Source organism: Papio anubis, chromosome 3, assembly GCF_008728515.1.
Source record: "Papio anubis isolate 15944 chromosome 3, Panubis1.0, whole genome shotgun sequence".
NCBI classification, from domain to species: Eukaryota; Metazoa; Chordata; class Mammalia; order Primates; family Cercopithecidae; genus Papio; species Papio anubis.
The window spans coordinates 84,132,331-84,152,222 of record NC_044978.1 but is presented as its reverse complement, the minus strand read 5'-3'; the positions used below and the strand labels follow the sequence as shown (position 1 = coordinate 84,152,222).

Here is a 19,892-nt window from a genome sequence, read left to right as displayed (position 1 = left end):
GTGAGAAATGAACCTAGTGGTTTAGAGCATCTGGGATTGGGGGATGGTCGATTACTGTTGCTGGACCTAGGCTGTCCTGCTGCATAGCAGAGCACTCTCCACCTGATAGAAAATAATCTATGTCGGAAAGATCCTATTCAGGGGAGTTTAAGCTTTCCCCCTTCCTTTTCTTAATGAAATTCCTTTCACTTCATATTGCTATATTTCGTTCTCTTTACCTAGAAGAATCTTTCCCTGGTTCTTCCCAGGACTCATCCTTCAAATCTCAGCTCATGTGTTACCTTCTCACATTGGTCCTTCTTGACCTCTTTCCTACCCTTATCCCAGCCCCAGTCACTATGATTCACTCCAACCATTTTGTTTTTTCACAAACTGCATCACAGTCTGTAACAACTTATTTATTTTCTCTTACTCTTCAATTCTGAATTCACAATACAGAATTTTTGCTATCAAAAATGATTCATAAATAATGTCATGCTACTTTCATTTATGAACTTAAGAAAATGAAATACATTCAAAACATGGAACTTTTTCATTTAATATGATAAAAATAGACCATGAATGTTCTATAGCAAGTCACATATTTTACATTTTTAAAAACTACGTTAGTAAAAATCTCTAGCTAAAAATATTGGACAGATGTCCAAATGTTTGGATGTGCATCAAGAGCAAACCACTGAACCTTGGTATTTACCCAGTTACCATTAAGAGGTCAACTTGACATTTTGGTTTCTTTTCAGATAGTTGTGGCCAACAGCTCTTACAACCTTTGATCCCAACCCAGTTAAATTGTAGTTTTTGTTACTCATTGATATACAGTTTTTGTTTTCTGTGTTTTTTAAAATTTTACTCAGTATATGCACCAAATGGTCTTCCTTTACCATGACAGCCAGGATTAATCGTGATGTTTCAGAAACTATTAAGAGGCTAATCCTTTGTTCTGCATCCAGGGATATAGGTAATAATATCTTGTCACAGAGTAAATAATCAATTCATACTTGTTAAATTAATGAATGAAATCAGTATTATAAAATTACCAAATAGCTCTTTCATTTGACTTTAATATATATAACTAATGACAATAAAAGATAGTAACTGTTCTAATTTTAAAAACCAAAGTTTTAGCCTTATTAGTTTTACCTGTCTACAAACATGTTTATTGCCTAAGATTTTCAGATATGTAGAACTTAAAATCAGCATGTAAGTTTTCTATTTTCATTGCCTTTGTGTTAAACCATATTGACATTTGAGAAGAAATTCAGAAGCTATGATACTGTTCTTCCAGAGTATAACAGATTTGGAAAATATTCTCTAGAAATCTATCTCTTCAAATGTTACATTACAAAAGCAGAAAGCTTTAGGGTTCTCTTAATTAGTTATTAGAATAGGATAGAAAGTCTTGATGAGAACAACCAAACAAAATGTTTTAAAACTGCTATAGAAATAAGCTTGATTTGGAAACAAAATTAAGTTTATTTATTTTTTTTTTTTCTTAAGCTTTATTGTTTTCTTTAAATTTTCTGTGTGGTAGTGTGTATTGCCAAATAGTGTCTCTTAAAATGTTGCCTTATCTCTTACATTAAATGTGTAAGTGGCAGGTAATAGGTACATTTTTCAACCTATCTTTTACAAAAATTCTCATATGCAATTTAAAAATAACATGAAATTTCAGGATGGAGTTAGGTGTTTTTTCTCTCTTTTTAGATTGTCTTCTTTCAATTAACTAATTTTTAAAAAGTGATTATCTATGATCTGCTACCCTGTTTTAAGAGAATATGAGTAATTAGATGGTACTTAATATCTATAACATTGGACATGAAAATGTGTGTGCACACACATGTGTATGTGTAGGGTAGAGGGCTTTTAAAAATAATTTTGCATACAATGAAGGACATCTCTCAATTCCTCATCACTGCAAAACAACCTTCAAATAAAAATTACAAATGATTCTTTTCTGCTCTAGAAAATTTCAACCAAACACATAACTTTCACAGAAATAGTTGCTATAGAAATGCAAAGGGGACAAATAACACTGAATTATGCTATCAAAAAATTGCAACTACAGTCGGGCAGTATCAAGGTTTATGTTTAATAACGTTGACTGTATGTATTCTTGACTTTGTGTATACTCTAAATTGAATGTTCTGAGTCCCAAATTGGAAGGCATTTCGCTACCAAAAATAAGATATCTAAATGAAAATATGTTAGCATGCATTCCAGATTAGGAAATCAGTACATGCCAAGAAAGGTTCATTTGTACAAAAATGGTAAAATTTAATAAGTAATGGATTCAAATAATGCCAATTACTTTTCTTCATTTCATACAAAATTTCATTTTTAATAATATACCAAGGTAATGAATGCTGTTTATGACTTATTAAATGTACATAGTACTGCAGCTTATTAATACCCTGTGAATTGTAAAAAGCCAAACATATTTACAGTAGTATTGGTCACAAAAATAGTGGGGAAACTTTACAATTGTGAGAATGTGCAAATGTTCTCACTAAGGCAGTATTGACCCAGACAACCACTGAGTATGTGTCCCCTCAAATGCCTCAAAATTCTGGAAGGCTCATTGTGAAACATGTCAGTGCACAGTATTTCAAAATTTCAGCACATACAAAATGTCACTGTATGAAGTGAAGAAAAGTTACATTTCCTGTACAAAATTTGTAGACACCTTGGCTCACAAGAATAAATGCTGCTTCAGGTTTTGACATGTCTTTCATTTAATTTGCTAATGTACTTATTTTGAAATAGTGTTCTATGATAGCATTTAGGGTAACATAAACCTTTATGTTTATTAATGAAAAGAAGATCATAGGATAAATCTCCTAAAAATGTTTGCCTCTGTTTTTAGCTTGTTTGGAGATTATACTTTAAATACTGAATTGCCACCAAATCCTCTGGTAAATGTGAAGGTAGTGCTCAAACTCTTGCAGTCTTTGATCTTGTCAATTAGTTTTATATGAGAGAAAAAGTTTTATCAGTCAACTGCAACCTTACAATTTTAGGAAGAAGTGATTTTAGAAGATTCAGACATCCTATGTTCTAAAACCAAAATAGCCCCATTGTTAAAAATAAGACACAGATATAGATCAGATAGTTGTGGCCAACAGCTCTTACCACCTTTATCCCTAAGCCAGTATAAATAGTCATAAGTAGTTGATTTTTATATTCGTGCTATGAATATAAAATTTATACCCACAATATAACATTTAACCTATTCAACCTAGTTAAGTTAAAAAACTTAACTCCTGGTTACCAATATTATCAATAGAATCTGCTCAAGAGAATAAAAAGAGGGAGGAGAGAGAGAAAAAGAAAGAATCCTCTCAGAAATATGATAGAACATTAGTCACCTCTCTACACCTTCCTCTCTGAAAATATCAATCCTATGATTTCAATAGCCTTCTATTTTACCTGGCTTTAGCAAGATTATAATCAAAATTTTATCTGAATCCACCTATTACGTAAGTGAGGTTTTCAGATTCAGTTTGGAAGAATGGAAGAGCATGGGTTATGGTGTTGAATAGGCAAAAATTCAAAGCAAAGCTCCAACATGTGCTGTCAATCTTGGTCAAGATGTAACCCTTCTGTTTTTTCATTTATAAAATCAAAAGACACTTATCACATAATAATCCAAATTTTGTATCAATGCTCCATTGAAATTATCTTCATGAAGATCACCCATACTCTTTTAATTCTAAAATTTCATAAATATTTAGCTCTGATTATATTTTACCTCTTTGAAATATGATTCTTTATCATTTCACAATTCTTAAAAGTGTTCTTTTAAAGTGTTTAAAGTGTTTTTAAATTGTGCTTTAATTCTAATTTGGTTTCTGTGACCTATCCTTTTCTGCCTTTTTTTTTTTTTCCGTTCTGAGTTTATTTTCACTTTTTTGCAGACTCTGCTCTCTCTGCTGTTCATTAAACAACCTCTGTGTTCTTCTCGCTCTGAATTGTCTTCCCAAAATATTTTATCCACTATTCCTCCTGCCTCATGGCTTCAACCATCACCTATAAGCTGATGATTGCCCCATATGTGCCTGCTTTCCACATCTCTGTCCCAAGCTCTTGCCTATTGGACAAATTCACTGGGTTGTTCTGAGTGCCATCCAAAACTCCACCCACTTCAACCCAAGATAGAAAGCTGGAACACATCCCAGACTCCTTACCCTACCTCATTCTGCTCTCATATCCCACTAGTGATAGCTTAGTGATTCTACTTCTAAAATATGTATTTCTTCTTATTTCTGCCACTGCCATAGTTCAGTTCCTCTGAGCAGATCAATGGAATAGCTTCCGTATTATTCAGAGTCATCTCAGTGTTGTAATAAAGAATGTTTGTGGCAAATGCTGGAATCAAAATCTCAGTGGTTTAGCACAATAAACATATATTCCTTGTTCGTGTCACAATCCAGCACAGGTTGGTTGGACAGGATCTGCTTCATTCAGGTGACCAGGCTTCTTCCATCTCGTGGTTACACCACCTGCTATTAGCTTAGAATTCCCCCCAGACCCTTGAATCTGGCAGGCAGCTGAGCGGAGGGAGAGTGGAGTTTGGTTATGGGCTTCCTCTATAAACAGTGGTGGCACAGAGACAGCATAACTGCAATTAAAACTCCATTCAGAAAAAAGGAATCAGGGGATGTACATGTTCACTAGGACACTATAATTCTACAATCCTGTTTGGCAGGCCTCGTGATATCCCCTAGCCTGGGGAGATGATAAATTTGTGGATTAAACTTTAATTCTGCTCTCTGGAAATAAGTCTTTTGTCTTTCTCTTGCTTGACCCTCAAGCTTTTCCCTTTAGAAGTTCTTATTGTTTATTTATTCCTTTTGGACACAGCTGAAATGAGTGTAGCCAAAGCAAAAAGGTGATTTTATAGGTCAAACAGTCAAAGGTGTTTTAATAAGATATTTTGGATTTCTTGACAATACAAGTTCTTCGAAATCTTGGTAGGCTTCTGTTGTATTTGCTTCCTTGTATAACTCTCAGGTCTTTTCTCTTTTCTCTCCCTCTCTCAGGTCTCTTTGTCCATTAATCGGATCTGTAGCTAAGTCATATTGTTCAGCTAAAAAGTCTTTCTGGGCCTTGTGGTTCTGTGTGGGATCTAGAAGCAGATGGATTTCTACCATTGTTCACTCAAGTCTGGATATGTTCTATTGTTTTCCATCTGGCTTGGAAACTAGCCATTTCTTTCTGAGTTCATCTCTTTCTTGAAACACCTTACCAAAGGAGGCCAATAAGAGCTATGACACAGTAACACTGTGGTTCTTTTAAAACAAACCCCCGCAAGCAGCAGTTTTCAAAGTGTAATCTGCACAATTCTAGAAATCCTGAAGACACTTTTAGTGGATCCATGAGGTCAAAATTATTTTCATAATAATATTAAGATGTACTTGTTTTTTCCACTGTATTGACATTTGCACCAATGGTGCCAAAGCAATGGTGAGTAAAACTGTTGGTGCTGTTATCATGTTGCTAATAAAGACATACCCGAGACCAGGTAATTTATAAAGAACTGAAGTTTAATAGACTCACAGTTCCACATGACTGGGGAGGCCTCACAATCATGGCAGAAAGCAAGGAGGAGCAAGTCACATCTTACACGGATGGTAACAGACAAGAAAAAGAGCTTCTCTTTATAAAACCGTCAGACCTCATGAGACGTATTCACTGTCATGAGAAACATTCACCCCCATCATTCAATTACCTCTCACTAGGTCCCTTCCATGACATGTGGGCATTGTGGGAGCTACAATTCAAGATGAGATTTGGGTGGGGACACAGCCAAATGATAATGGTTCTTTAGCATAAATCAAGGCAAAATTACCATATTGTATTATATCATTTTATTATGTTATTGCATCACTTTCATCACCATGATCTCACAGGTTTAAAAACTCTTGCTTAAGAATACCCTGATGAAACAGGTAAAAATTATGCATTTTATTAAAGCTCAACACTTGAGTTATAAATCTTTTAAGTATTCTGTGGGACCACAAGGAAAGAACACAAAGCACTTCTGCTGCATACCCAAGTACAATGGTTGTCTTGAGGAAAAGCAATGTGTGATTGTTTGAGTTGCAAACTGAACTTGTCTCTTTTTTGTGGAATACCATTTTTGCTTGAAAGAACAAGTGATAAACAAAATATGGTTATTCATACTTGGATATTTGGCAGTCATTTTCTTGAAAATAAGTGAAGTGAGCCTGTCACTTGAAGGCAAACAACCTGACAGTATTTGGTGCCAATGATAAAATCTGAGCTTTCAAGTGAAAATTAGAATTTTGGAAAACTTGTATCCAGTACTATGAGCTTGACAGCTTCTAAATACTTAAAGAATTTTTATGAGATCCATGGTGATATTAACAAATGTTATTTTTAAAAATATTACATAATGAAATGTGCCTATTACATAACTCAGTGAAATAATATTTTCCAAATAATCAATACAAGATATTATAAAATCATGCATAGGTAAAGTATCCATTTAAAGTGGATTTAATGTACTAGAGTGTGAAAAGTTTATTGATATGGCTTCAGTTCCACACTGCAATATACTTTTATAAAATTATCATTTTTGAGTCATGATATAATACAAAAGAATGTCAACAATTATCTGAAAAGACTATTAAAATATTCCTTCAAAAGAAGGAGTATTGTTCTTCCAACAAGAAATACCTACACATCTATATGGGACTAGATTTTCTTCACTTATTCCAACTAAGAAAACATATCACAACAGAATGGATGAAGAAGCAAATAAGAATCTAAATGTCCTCTATTAAGCTAGACAATATAGAGTTTTGCAAAAATGTAAAACAATGCTGTTCTTTTTACTATTTATTTTGCAAATACAATTATCCTAAAAATATGTTATTTGCAGAGAGAATAAAATTTTTATACACTTTTGGTGGGAATGTAAACTAGTACAACCACTATGAAGAAGAGTATGGAGGTTCCTCCAAAAACTAAAATAGAACTACCATATGATCCAGCAATCCCACTACTGGGCATTTATCCAAAGGAAAGGAAGTCAGTGTATCAAAAAGACATCTGTACCTCCATGTTTGTTACAACACTATTTACAAGAGCCAAGATACAGAATCAGCCTAGGTGTCCAACAACAGATGAATGGATAAAGAAAATGTGGTATATATATGTATGTGTATATACATGTATATACACAAACAATGGAATACTATTCAGCCATGAAAGAGAATAAAATCCTGTCACTCTCAGCAACATCGGTGGAACTGGAAGTCATTATGTTAAGCGAAATAAACAACTTTCTGGTGCTGACCAGAAAGTTGAACACTACATGTTCTCACTTATATGTTGAAAGTAAAAAATAAGTTGATCTCATAGAAGTAAAATGGAAAACAGAGTATACTATTCGCTGGAAGAGGAGGGGGAGAGGGGATAAAGAGAGATTCATTAAAAGATATAAAATTATAGCTAGATAGGATAAGTCGGTTCTTTGTGTTCTATACCACTGTAGAATGACTATAGTTAACAATAATATATAGTTTCAAATAACTAAGAGGAGGATATTGAATGTTTCCAACACAAATAAATGATAAACGTTTGAGATGATGGATACGCTAATTACCCTGATCTGATCACTTTACATGTAGCAAAACATCACTATGTATACCACAAATATATCCATTATATGACAATTTTAATTTTCTTTAATGTTATTTATGTTAACATGATACTTACTATTTTCAATTCATTATTTTTTAAATGTTTATTTCAATTTTAAATGGTAATTTTTGCTAGATATAACCTATAAACAACAGATTTTTATGGTCCTCAATAATTTGTAAAAGGGTAAAGCAGCCCTGAGAATAAAAAGTTTGAGAATCACTGTCCTAGAGATGGATCAGCAAAATATGGCCTGCATATAAAAAACAGCTCATTGCCTGTTTTATAAATAAAGTTTTTTTAGAACACAGCCACAACCATTTGTTTACCTGTTGTCATGGTTGCTTTCATGTTGTAATAGCAGAGTTGAATAATTGCAACAGAGATAGAATTATTCCCAAGGCCAACTCCTAAAATACTTACTATCTGGCCTTTTACAGAAAGAGTTTGCTGATCCTTGCCCTAGAGCTTTGGTTCTCAATCCTAGCTGTGAAATAATACTAATGTCCCCTTCCCCTCAGCACATACACAGAAACCATTTAATTAAATCAGAATCTCTGGGAGTGGTCTTTGAGTAGGAATAAGTTTTTTAAATTCCTCAGGTGATTTTCAAATGCAGCCAAGGTTAAGAATCACTGTGTTAAACTGTAGAGATCCTTAGACATAATGCCTGCCTTCCAAGTTATTCCAGATAGCAACTTACCAAAAAATGTTCCCCTTTATAACACACTTTATTTCCAGCCCCTAATAGAAGGATCCTGCCCATGGGCCAAACACTAAGTCAATGCCACCTGCACTGATTTGTATTTTTGTTACATCACCAACACCCTATCACTACATTCAAATTCCAAGGTCAGGTTAGAGTGTTTGCTCTGGCAAACACTTTGCAAATTTCAGTGGCTTAACACAAGAAAAGCTTTATTTCTCATGCAAATCAGGTGCAGTGTGCTTGGTAGGGATCTCTGCTCCTCTTAGGGTTCTTGCTGCTTCTGGCTAGAGACCCTGCCATCCCTCAGTGCCTCCAAGTACTGTGTCAAATCCCTCTACATTCAACCAGCAGAAGAGAGAAAAGAAAAAGCATGGAGGATTGCATGAGAAGTGTTTTAGGAGCCTGGATAAGGCACACATTAAATCCTATTGCACAGAGCTTTGTCATATTAGTCACAACAATACAAAAAAGGGGCCAGGCGTAGTGGCTCACACCTGTAATACCAGCACTTTGGGAGGCCAAGGCAGGCATATTGCCTGAGGTCAGGAGTTCAAGACCAGCCTGTCTAACCTGGTAAAACCCTATCTCTATTAAAAATACAAAAAAATTAGCCAGGCGTAGTGGCACACACCTGTAGTCCCAGTTACTCTAGAGGCTGAGGCAGGAGAGTCGCTTGAACCCGACAGGCAGAGGTTGCAGTGAGTTGAGATCACGCTACTGCTCTCCAGCCTAGGTGACAGAGCAAGACTCTGTCCCCACCTCCCAAAAAAAAAAAAAAAAAAAAAAAAAATTCAGTCTACCTCTCTAACAAAGAGGAAAGCAAAACGGTTTGGTGAACTGGGAACTGGCTTTATCCCTTTGTACACTCTTGCATTACTAGTCTCCTATATAGATCACCCCTCAGGCCCCTTGAGGTAGGTAGAATAACAGCCTACCAGAGATGTCCACATCCTATTCCCCAGAACCAGTGAATATGTTTTATGGAAAAAAATGAACTTCTGAAGATGTGATTAAAGTTAAAGACCTTAATATGAGGAGATTATCCTGGATTATTCAGGTAGCCTCAATCTAATCACATGGGCATTTAAAATCAAATAACATTTCTGGCCTGTGGTTAGAGACATGTGAAGATGGAAGACTGGTCAGAGAGATGCAATGTGGCTGGAGAAAGATGGAGGAAGAGAGCCATGACCCAAGAAAAATGGGCAGCCTCTAAGGCTGGGAAAGGCAAAGAAAGGGATTTTGTCGCCTCCAGAAAGGAATACAGTACTGCCCATACCTTGACTTCAGTGCAGTGAGACCTGTGCTGGATGTCAGACATAAAGAACTGTAAGATAAATTGGTGTTTTAAGTCACTAACTTTGTGGCAATTTGTTAAAGCAGTCATTGAAACCATACACCTCTCTCTTCCATGTTTGTCCTGCTGTCAGTGACAGTCCTAAAATTCAAATGTTAATGGGTTATTCCTTTCCTCAAATTCCTTCCATTGCTCCTAACTCATTCACTTAATAAAAGTACCCTAAGCAACTACAGTGTGCCAAACACTCTCCCAGCCCTCTGGATTGCCACTTGAGTGAGGCAGGCATGGTTGCTGCTATACTGGAGCTTAGCAGATAGCAACTACAAGACACAACTTAAAACTCTTTCACATGCTTTCAGTGCCTGCATGAGCTAACTCCAAACCACCTGCATAACATCATCTCTTGGCTCTTCTGTCAGAAAAAAAAAAAAAAAGCCATAAGACTTCTAACATAACGAACTCATTAAACTTCTAAGATTCCACAGTATTCCATGGCACTTTTTAGGACATTCCTGGCCGCAGTATGAAACTTTGTTCTGCCCTCCCAACTCCTTGTCTATGTGGAAAACAGTGACTTATCTCTTAAGAGTTATCTCAAACATCACTCCAGAGATAAGTCCACGCCTAGATTCCCTCCTGTATTTCTCATTGCAGAGTTTATACTTCCAATTTTGTATTTATTTCACTGAATTACAATTGTCCCTTTCTCCACCTTCATTATGACTTTTAACAGATTTAGAGAGAAGTTCCTAGTAAATTTACTTTTAAATAAAGGTTGAGAGTTCTCTTTCATTCATTCATTCATTCTCTCAAAATAAGTTCATTAAAACACATAATTTGCCAGAACTTAATCTGCAGGAAGATAGATCGTATCATTTTAAAAAATCCCAAAATAGGAGAGCATGGATAACCCCCCTTTTATCCAATAGAGTTTCCAACATGTATCTACCATCCATTTCAAAGATCATGCTTTCTAGAGAAACAAAATGGTGAGGAACTCTGAGAAGGCTACGTAATAATCATCACACTCAATATGGCTATAAAACTAGGATTCTGCATGTTCCTTATTTACCAAACCCCTGAAATTTACTAAAACCATGTGAAGGTGTATAGTAACTGTAATTTCAACATAGACCTACAACAAATACTCCACCAGTGGATTAAGTTTATATGGATTACATCATTTAGATAGGCAAATTCCATATGCCTATAAGAACTGGCAGAAAAAGCAGCCTTTTTGTGAGCATTTGAAGTGTAAGACATGAAAATTATATTGTGAAACTATTTTGTTGTCATTTACTATTAACTTTTTCTTGAAAAATAAGATCCTGGTCTGTCTCAAACAGTGACACATTTTCACGGAACAAGCACTCTATGCAAAATTCACATCCTAGTTAGTTAAGTGGACAAGAATCATCCCCATAAATTATTAAATTCCCTCACATCTGGATACTTTATGTTAACCACAGTGAACATTAATATATTTTATTCAGTAATATATCTGTTATATATGAATGGTGATATGCTAAATAATTTACTGTTTATAGAGAACACTTTGATAAATTATTACTGTCACTATTGCAGAAATTAAACCATTCTTTAGAGCCCAATTTTAATACATTTTCAAGCATTTCTTGAACAGTAATTATTTTGTATCTATTGTGTTTAAGGTGCAGAAAGAGATTATTTTGGAAAAAAAAAAAAAGTATCACTTGTAAAATAATTACCAGTTGGTGGGTAGAGAAAAAATTTATTTTGACCAGAATAAAATTTATTCTGACCACAGGCACAAATTTTTTAACATACAAATCCCAGCTGTCAGTACATGAAGTTTCCCTGAACCTTTTCACTTCTCTTTTGGTAAGAACTCTCATCCAGCATCTAGCGGGATTCCTACCGGCCCTGCGGTTTAGTTTTCCTACACAGTGAATATTAATAGTAATTAGTTATTGTCCTCATCATCACTTCCCAACATGCTATTAGTTTTCCAGTGGGCATTGATTCTGTAATATGGAGTCTAACCTTCTAACCACTATGGCACAGAATAACCAGGGAATTATCCCCTAGGAAAACATTGACCTCTAAGTCAATGATCATTAAAAACAACCAATACCTTGTGAAGCTTGACAAATCACAATGGGAATAGGGACCCAACAAATTGCAATCATGAAGTCACAATTATCCAGCAATTAGGTTTACAGCTGTATCCACCCTTTAAATAATCAAGTCTACAAATGTGCCTACACTTCTTTCTGCAGAACTTAATCTGAAAGGTTTCTAAAGCTTTCTTTTTTATGCAGGTTCCTGTAAGCAACTGCATCTGAGTGAAGTAATAATGACAAACCTTATGAAGCAAAAAGAACAGTAATTCATTTACTTAACATAAGCCTAATTTTTAAAAGGGGAGAATCATTGCCACGCTCTATTTCCAAATGGAATACGCTCTGAGTCATCATAAAAATTTGGCTGCCAGAAGAGTATCTAGTTTAGTAAATAATGAAGGTGAATGCCCAATGTTTTTGGAATGATTTCAGCAACAGGTAACAAACAGGAAGCCTGACTACAGTGGCTTAAAAAAAAATGAGAAGTATTTTTCTCCCATAATGAGAAATCCAGAGTTTAGCAGTTCTGGGCTGGTTCAGCAGATCAATGATGCCAAAGACTCTGAGATCACTTTACTTTGTCCTCATAATTACAAAAAAGCTGTTGTGGCTTCTACAATTATATCGCCTTTCCAACAAGAAGAAAGAGGATGTAGCAAGGAGAATGGGTGGTACCAATATTTGAAAGTAAAAGTTTTATTAGGAAGCTCCCAGAAAATTTCTGTGTATGTTTCTTTGGCTATAATTTTGTCCCAGAGCCAGTCCTTGCAGAAAGGTGGCTGGAGAGAAAAGAGATGCAGAGAGAAAACGAAAAGCAGCTTTTGACATTCAGAAACTGCAGCTATATAGCTAGGCCTTGATGTGAAAAGCTAGCTGTGTTCATAAATAGGCCTTGATGATATCCTGTTGAACATAAACAAGCTTCAAAATCACCAACATCAGTGACCATGATGAACTGAACAAAAAAAGACCACTCTATAACCTTGTCTAAGCACATAAACGAGGTCACTGTGCAAACCAGAAAAATACCAAGCACCTTCATAGCCTGGCTAATATGAGTAGCTGCTGCTGCTTTCCCAGTTTAATCTTTAGCCTCACTTTATTTTTCCCATCTTATGGATAAGATTTTTAAAATAAGCAATCATATATATACCCCCAGTTCCTGATAGCATCCAACTCAGAGCAAAGCCACCTTCTTAAGCCCTCCCCGAAAATCACCTGAGACCAGATCCTGTAATAAGCCTTCCAAACACCCTCTTACTGAAATGTCCCACGTTTCCCATGGTGTGTGGTCTCCTTTCTTGCATCTATTAATAAGTAAGACTTGCTTGATTACAGGTCTGTCCCTGGTGGGCTTTAGCTGGATAACATTAACAACAGATGGGATCAACCAAACAACAGTATTTGTCACACCTTGGTTTCATTCTAGTCTATTTATAATTAAAATGATGTTCCTTAATATGGCATGCTTCAAAATCCTTAGCTAGAAAAGCAGCCATGGTATACTGAACAGAGCATAGGATGAACAATCGGGATGAAGACTCTAGTCCACTCTGCCCAATTAACTAGTTAAGTGACCCTGGGTGAGTCATTTAAAAGGAGAGGAACTGACCTCACAATGATCCAATGAACCAACTAACACTCATATGTCTGAGAAATGGCGTAAAACTAAAAGCTCCAAGAAATTAAGTACATTTTCCTTCTATTTACATTTTTAAGTGACAGAACCAGGATTTGAACCTGGGTGGAGTATAAAAGTTTTCCCTTGTACCACATTGCCTCACCGGGCCCCAGCTTCCTCTGTGAACTGACTAGGTTGGTGAACCGGAACTGTAATGACCATTTTCATTCACCAAAGATTCTGCATGACAATTAATAATATTTATATTTATTCTTTTTTAGTCCCACCAAGTCTGTAGAGGAAAGGTGCAAGACTAATTCGAGGTAATATGCATTTATGGAGTTCTGATTTTTAGCAAGCCCTTTTCTACACAGCATAAATCATAGATTTAACCTATCATTTGAACCTCCAAGTCAAATTGATTTTCAGTTCCTTGTAATTTAAAATATGACTAATTTACTTAAGGAATTGTGTGAGATGCTATACCAAGGACTGAAGAAGTAAAGCCTTAACTTAAGTAGGGAAAGCAAGTGACATATTCTTTATCTATATTCAATGCTAAATTTTAATACTTTTGCACACATTTGGGATCCTTTTCAAATAATAGACAAATACATACAAGAAATGAATTTATCCAATCACAAATAATAAGGACAAATATAAAATTGTATCCATTCTACTAACAATTTAGTAAATATTTTTTAAAGAAATAAGCAGTGTAGAGGATTTGTGGAAATATGCACTGAAGGATCAGAGAAAGAAATGTTATCCTTTAACTTTCTTTTGGAAGGCAGTATAGAACATGTATGAAACGCTAGGATTTTTGCATATCATATTCGACCCACAAATTCATCCTATACAAAATCATAGCTGTGTAGAGAGTGAGCCACAAAATTGTTTGTAGAAATATTCATAGTGGATGAAAATTAGTAAAAAGCTAAAAGGTTAGAAATTTATTTTTACCAGAGTAAAATTTATTTACTACTAATAATTATTTATTATTCTAAGAAGAATGGTTTAATAAACTATGGTTTATTTATACAATGAAAATCTGTACAAGTATTAAAAAAATGAAATGAAAAGGCATTAAGCAACATAGTCAAATGTTCAAAATACATTACTAGGTTAAAAAATATAAATTAAAAATATGTGATTGTGCTGTTGTTTTATACATGTGTGTATATGGGAGTAAATGAATTTTTAAGAAGAGAAATATACTGAGTAGTTACCTTTGACTGGTGGGACCATAATTGGTTTTATTTTCTTCTTTTTATTTATCTACATTTTCCAAATTCTCTACCTTTATAATAATAAAAAATATACTAAGTGAAATTTTAAAACAAATGCTAATATATGTCAGTCAATAAAAATATACTGTTCAGTATTTCAATACTAAATTCACTTGTCCTTTAAAATAAACAAACGACCCTGGATAAAAGACAAACATTCTCTATGAAGTAAACCTAGCTCACAGATGCTATACCAAGGGCCATCTTTGTTCTGTCAACCATGAATGTCCTTTTCTTTAGGGGTTTGTTTTTCAAATAATAGTTTTAATTATCTTCTCTACTTTATAATTTGGAAATCTAGCTTAAAAGGAATAGTGTATGTATAAACAAATTCTAAGAAACACAATGATCAAAATAAGTATAGTTTATGTTATAAAAATTTTTCTTGTGGTATTACCCACATGAACTTCTGAGTGTTGTAAATGCAGTGTGTTTACTTAACATGTTGTATATGGGAGTATACAACATGTTAAGTATATGGGAGTATACAACATGTTAAGTAGTGTAGTGTTATTTTTTGTAAGCAAATGCAATGTTGCCAATCAACCATGCAAATGATCTTTTGAAAAAGATGGTGTCACAGGAGGAGGTTGTTTTCGGGTCTTTTGTTTTCTTTAGGCATTTTTCTCTTAAACATAGGAAGGATTTTCAAAAATCACCATCAGAAAAAACCTATGCCTTATGTAACTGCCACATTAATGATAGAAATTTAAACGCCACTGAAAAGAGAAGTTGAATAATTTACCAGCACAGAAAACATTACAATAGCTACCTTGTATTGGTTGCCTACTGTTACTTATGTTCTTTAATGTTTATTACTTTATTTAAACCCCACAGGCATCCTGCAAAGCAAATACGATTACCACCATTTTGCAGATGAAGAAAATGAAGCTCAGGAAGTTTAAATAATTTGAAAACTTTGGAAGTTTAAATAACTTGAATAAAATAGCCATAAAAATAAGCAGGATTTGAACACAGGTCTCAGACTCCAGTCCTATGTTCTGTTCATTTTGTATACTATGGGACTGGATTCTAGATGTGTCTGTTTTTCTCAGTTGTTCCGTATTGAGCACCTTAGAAAATGTGTCTTCTCACATCTATAATATGAACTAATGTGAAGTTATTCAAATGCATGATTCTGAAAACCTTGAATGATTTAGGAAACAATGCACAATATAGTTTTGTATGTGACCAATGAGTATCACCATGTCACTGGTATCTTCTTCTTCCACAACTTGAGATGTAGTGTTACTCTGCAGAAAAATTTCAAAGTACAATTTCAAGTTTTCCAGTATTTTTTTTTAATTCTTTGCCCCAGTATATCCAATTACTCCATAGTGTTTCTTCTGTACAAAGGATCAACACTGTTTGATTTCATATTGCTAATAGATCCAAAACTAAATGTCCCCTCTTAGCCTGGAGGTCTACATGACTGCTCTCAATTCTGGTTGTTCCAGATCCTCCTTCTGTGTCGCTGTTTTGTGTTCAATGCTGAAGACTTGGTGTCCATGCCTGACATAACCTGAAGGTGCCTCTTGAGTGCATCACATTTAGCTTTTCCTTATGTCCTCACTCACTAGCATGGCTACCACTAGAGCCAGAGCAACCTACAGAGATGGACTTGAAGTGAGAAATCCACTCTGACCTTTGCCAGAACATCCAGCTCAGATTTTGGCCTAGGTAAGGAGTTCTTAACTGTGTCAAATCTGGCTTGAACTCCCAAAGTTGCATCTCTTTGCATTCACAGATACGTCTACTTCTATTAGGCAAACACGTTACCAAAATAATACCGTTTAGTCAGACTCCAAGTAAAGCTGTTTGTAGAACCAGAAGGAAATTTTCCTTGATGCATTTATCCATTCACTGGATGCACTTAGTCACATCCTCTTAATGTATTCTTTATCATATCAGCATTTTTTTGCACTTTATTGACATCTTGACTAGGTCAACATTACCCAATCTATCCTGTAGGTTTTAATAACTTTTAAGCTAAAAAGAAAAAAATATCTTAAAGTCGGGGTTTCTTTCTTAAAAGTCTTTCTTGTATAGTATCTCCTATGCAACATCCATGTAAACAGGCTGCCCACTTTCCTCTGCCAAAAATCTAAGCTCCATGTACCAAAGATATGCTAGGAGGTGTCATTTGGTTGCCTCTGTCTTGGATCCCTGAGCCCAGGGAACTTGCATAATAATATCCTGTTCCAAAGTTATATTGTCTTAGTCAGTTTGATCTGCTTTTTAAACAAAAATACACTACACTGGGTAGGAACCCACAAAACCCAGTTCCATGCCCATAAACATAAGTTACTCTATAGCTTTCCTTGAGGGAAAAAATAACAATCTTAATAAGTACTGCTATAATAAATTATATTATGTAGATATTAACTTATATATAATCTATTTTAAGAATAAAATAGAATAAAGTATTGGTTTAAAGGCGAGTATCCAATCTTTTGGCTTCCCTGAGCTGTATTGTAAGAATAAGAATTATCGTGGGCCACACACAAAATACACTAGCATTAGCGATAACTGATGAGCTAAAAAAAAAAAAAATCTCATATGTTTTAAGAAAATTTACGAATTTGTGTTGGGGAACATTCAAAGCTGTCCTGGGTCACGCATGTGGTCTGTGGGCTGAAGGTTGGATAAGCTTAGTTTAAAAAAGGAAGTACATTAATACTTTCAGGCTAAAAATATATCATACAGAAAATTTTATTTGTGCTAGAAGAGATCAGAAGTTACAAGAGCATATGGAAAAAATGATAGGCAGGAACTGCTCAAAACAAAGACTGCATAAGGACCTACTGACCCTGATACTGTTACACATTTTCTCATCTTCTACAGGAAAGATTTAGGCAGAAAGACTGTAAATATTATATTTCTGTTTGATTAAAAAACTGGTCCTGCTTAAAGTATTTCTGAAGATTTCCTCCTGAAAAAAATCAATAATAACAACAACAATAATAACAACAACCTCTCTCTTCTTTTCTTTGGTCAATTTGGAGATACATTTCATTTATATTTGTGCCAAAGAAAGGTTCTTCTTCCTTTGTCTTTTGTTTTAATTAGGGGAAAAATGTTCTTATGAACTTTACATTATATCATCTTATCTCGGTTGGCCAGAATCCCAGTGAAACTTGTATAGGTTTTAAATGTCTTTACTTTTACTCCCTGTAGAGAAGCCATATTTTGCTACATTCAAAAAAATTTATTGCCAAAGATTGATGACTCCTTACATGGGAAATTTAAATGAACACAGTGTCTGCACTTTTAGACTGTTTCAAATAGTATATTTAATTTTACATTGACTTCTCTAAAATCATCTAATGATTTATTTTAACCTCTTTATGCAGAAGACATTCTGATAACAAAATGTGTAAATTATTCAAGAGAAGGAAAACATGTTACTATCATTAAAAATATCTTATTTCTAAACAAAGCATGATTAAAATTTAGTCCTTACTTCTTTACTTACATTTTAATTGTTTTTTAAAAAAACCTTTTGTTTATAAGCTAACACACTGTAGGAAAGTAGGGAAAAATAGCCTAACCCTTATTATTACAACGAATATTTTTTAAGACCTGTAAACTGCTAGTCATTCCTGAATCCCAGTGGCGGGGAGTGGGGGTGGTGGTAGAGAAACTTAAAAACAACAAAACAAACACATCAGCCACACTAAAATAAGAATTGCTTGAAGGACCTTCATTTCTTTTTTAAATTTAAGCTTTTCTACTCCACCTATTCCCATGGTGGTGATAGAAATAATAAAGCTTTAAAGTCAAAAATTAATATATTACAACAGATTTGAGAGCAAAACACTGGAACTAGTCAGACAACTTTCTGTAATCGAAACCCACAACAAAGAGAAATTAAACTTCCTATAATTTTATAAATTACAGAAGGAATACCTGTAATTACCCTCATAAATGATGACCAAAATATTTGCCCGTAAGGAATTGGAATACATTTGAAGGGAGGCTGCCTTGTTTGCCATGCTGAAAAAAGAAGGCATGTTGACACACAGGAAAATAGTAGTGCATTTTGGATAGCACCGAGAAAAAGCATTTTAAAGAAACCTGATAAACAGGACATGGATGTTTTCTATGAGGAGATTCAACAAGCCCAACTAAACAAGAAGCTACCTGTGACAAGCAAAACTACCCCTACACACACACACACACACACACACACACACACACACACACACACACCCTCCACCTTTTCAACCAGCTCCTCAAGCGCACTAGCTAGCAGATAATCACCTAGAGCAAACCAGGTGTGACGTGTATTTTCGTGTAGATCAAAATCGAACCATCCCACCTGCCTCCCACCCCCAGTAGAAGACAGTTCTACAGGCTCTAGAAACCACAGAATGCCAGCATCTAGACAACTGGCAGAGTTTCCAAATGTTAATCCCATCATAAAAGATGAACATCGTTTCAGTCCAGCTAAATTAGACATATAAGATGATGGAAATGGCATGCATTACTCCTGTAACCAGTCATCCAAAATAAATGGGCTCATTTATATAGAGCTTTGCTATTTAAGAGATATTTGAAGGCAGGCAAGCTTAAAGTATAAGTGAGAACATGTCATGTCAAGCAACTTAGAGAATCTCAGAACTAATGTTATTTTTACCCTGAGTGTACAGTTCACATTCATTATTCCAGGTAGAAGCTTCATCAGCATCCCCTAGCACATTATGAATTCCTAATCCAAGACTCTCCCATCTATAAGCAATGTGTTTCTCCTTTTGCTGTAGATGATATATGGACTCCAGAGAGCAAAGTTTCTCTGTAACACATCATTCCTAAAAGGCTCTCCCCACCTCCATCCCCAGTAGTAAGTAGATTCTTTGCAGAGTTTTCATTTACCTACTTGAATACAAAGGTGATTTAAAAATCTTTATGTTTATTATACAATCGTAATGGATCAACACCCTTCATAAAGAATCCAGTGCTCTTCAAAACAGAAGTAACTTACTTGGTGCAGCTACAAATATCTTAGTATCTTTTTAAGGGAAAGTATCATCAAATAGAACTATTCTCAGAGTAGGCCCATTAAACCAGTCACAAGATAAAGAACACAGGTAAATACTGTTCTTAATTGCCCGGACTACATTCTGTAACTCAACTGATTACTTTCTAAAACTGTATAGGTCCTTAAAATAGCGTATCGTTTTATTTTATCACCTAGTACTTA

The 19,892-nt window shown here is 34.9% G+C and overlaps 2 long non-coding RNA genes across 3 annotated transcripts in view; both read left to right on the top strand.

Annotated features, from left to right (window-relative positions):
* LOC103884536 overlaps positions 1 to 19,892 on the top strand; it is a 107,862-nt gene that overhangs the window by 17,021 nt on the left and 70,949 nt on the right. The gene's annotated exons all lie outside the window — the stretch shown is intronic.
* LOC103884535 lies at positions 3 to 17,631 on the top strand. Its single transcript, XR_001902713.1, has 2 exons — positions 3 to 958; positions 15,527 to 17,631. It is a non-coding gene; the product is annotated as an uncharacterized LOC103884535 (long non-coding RNA).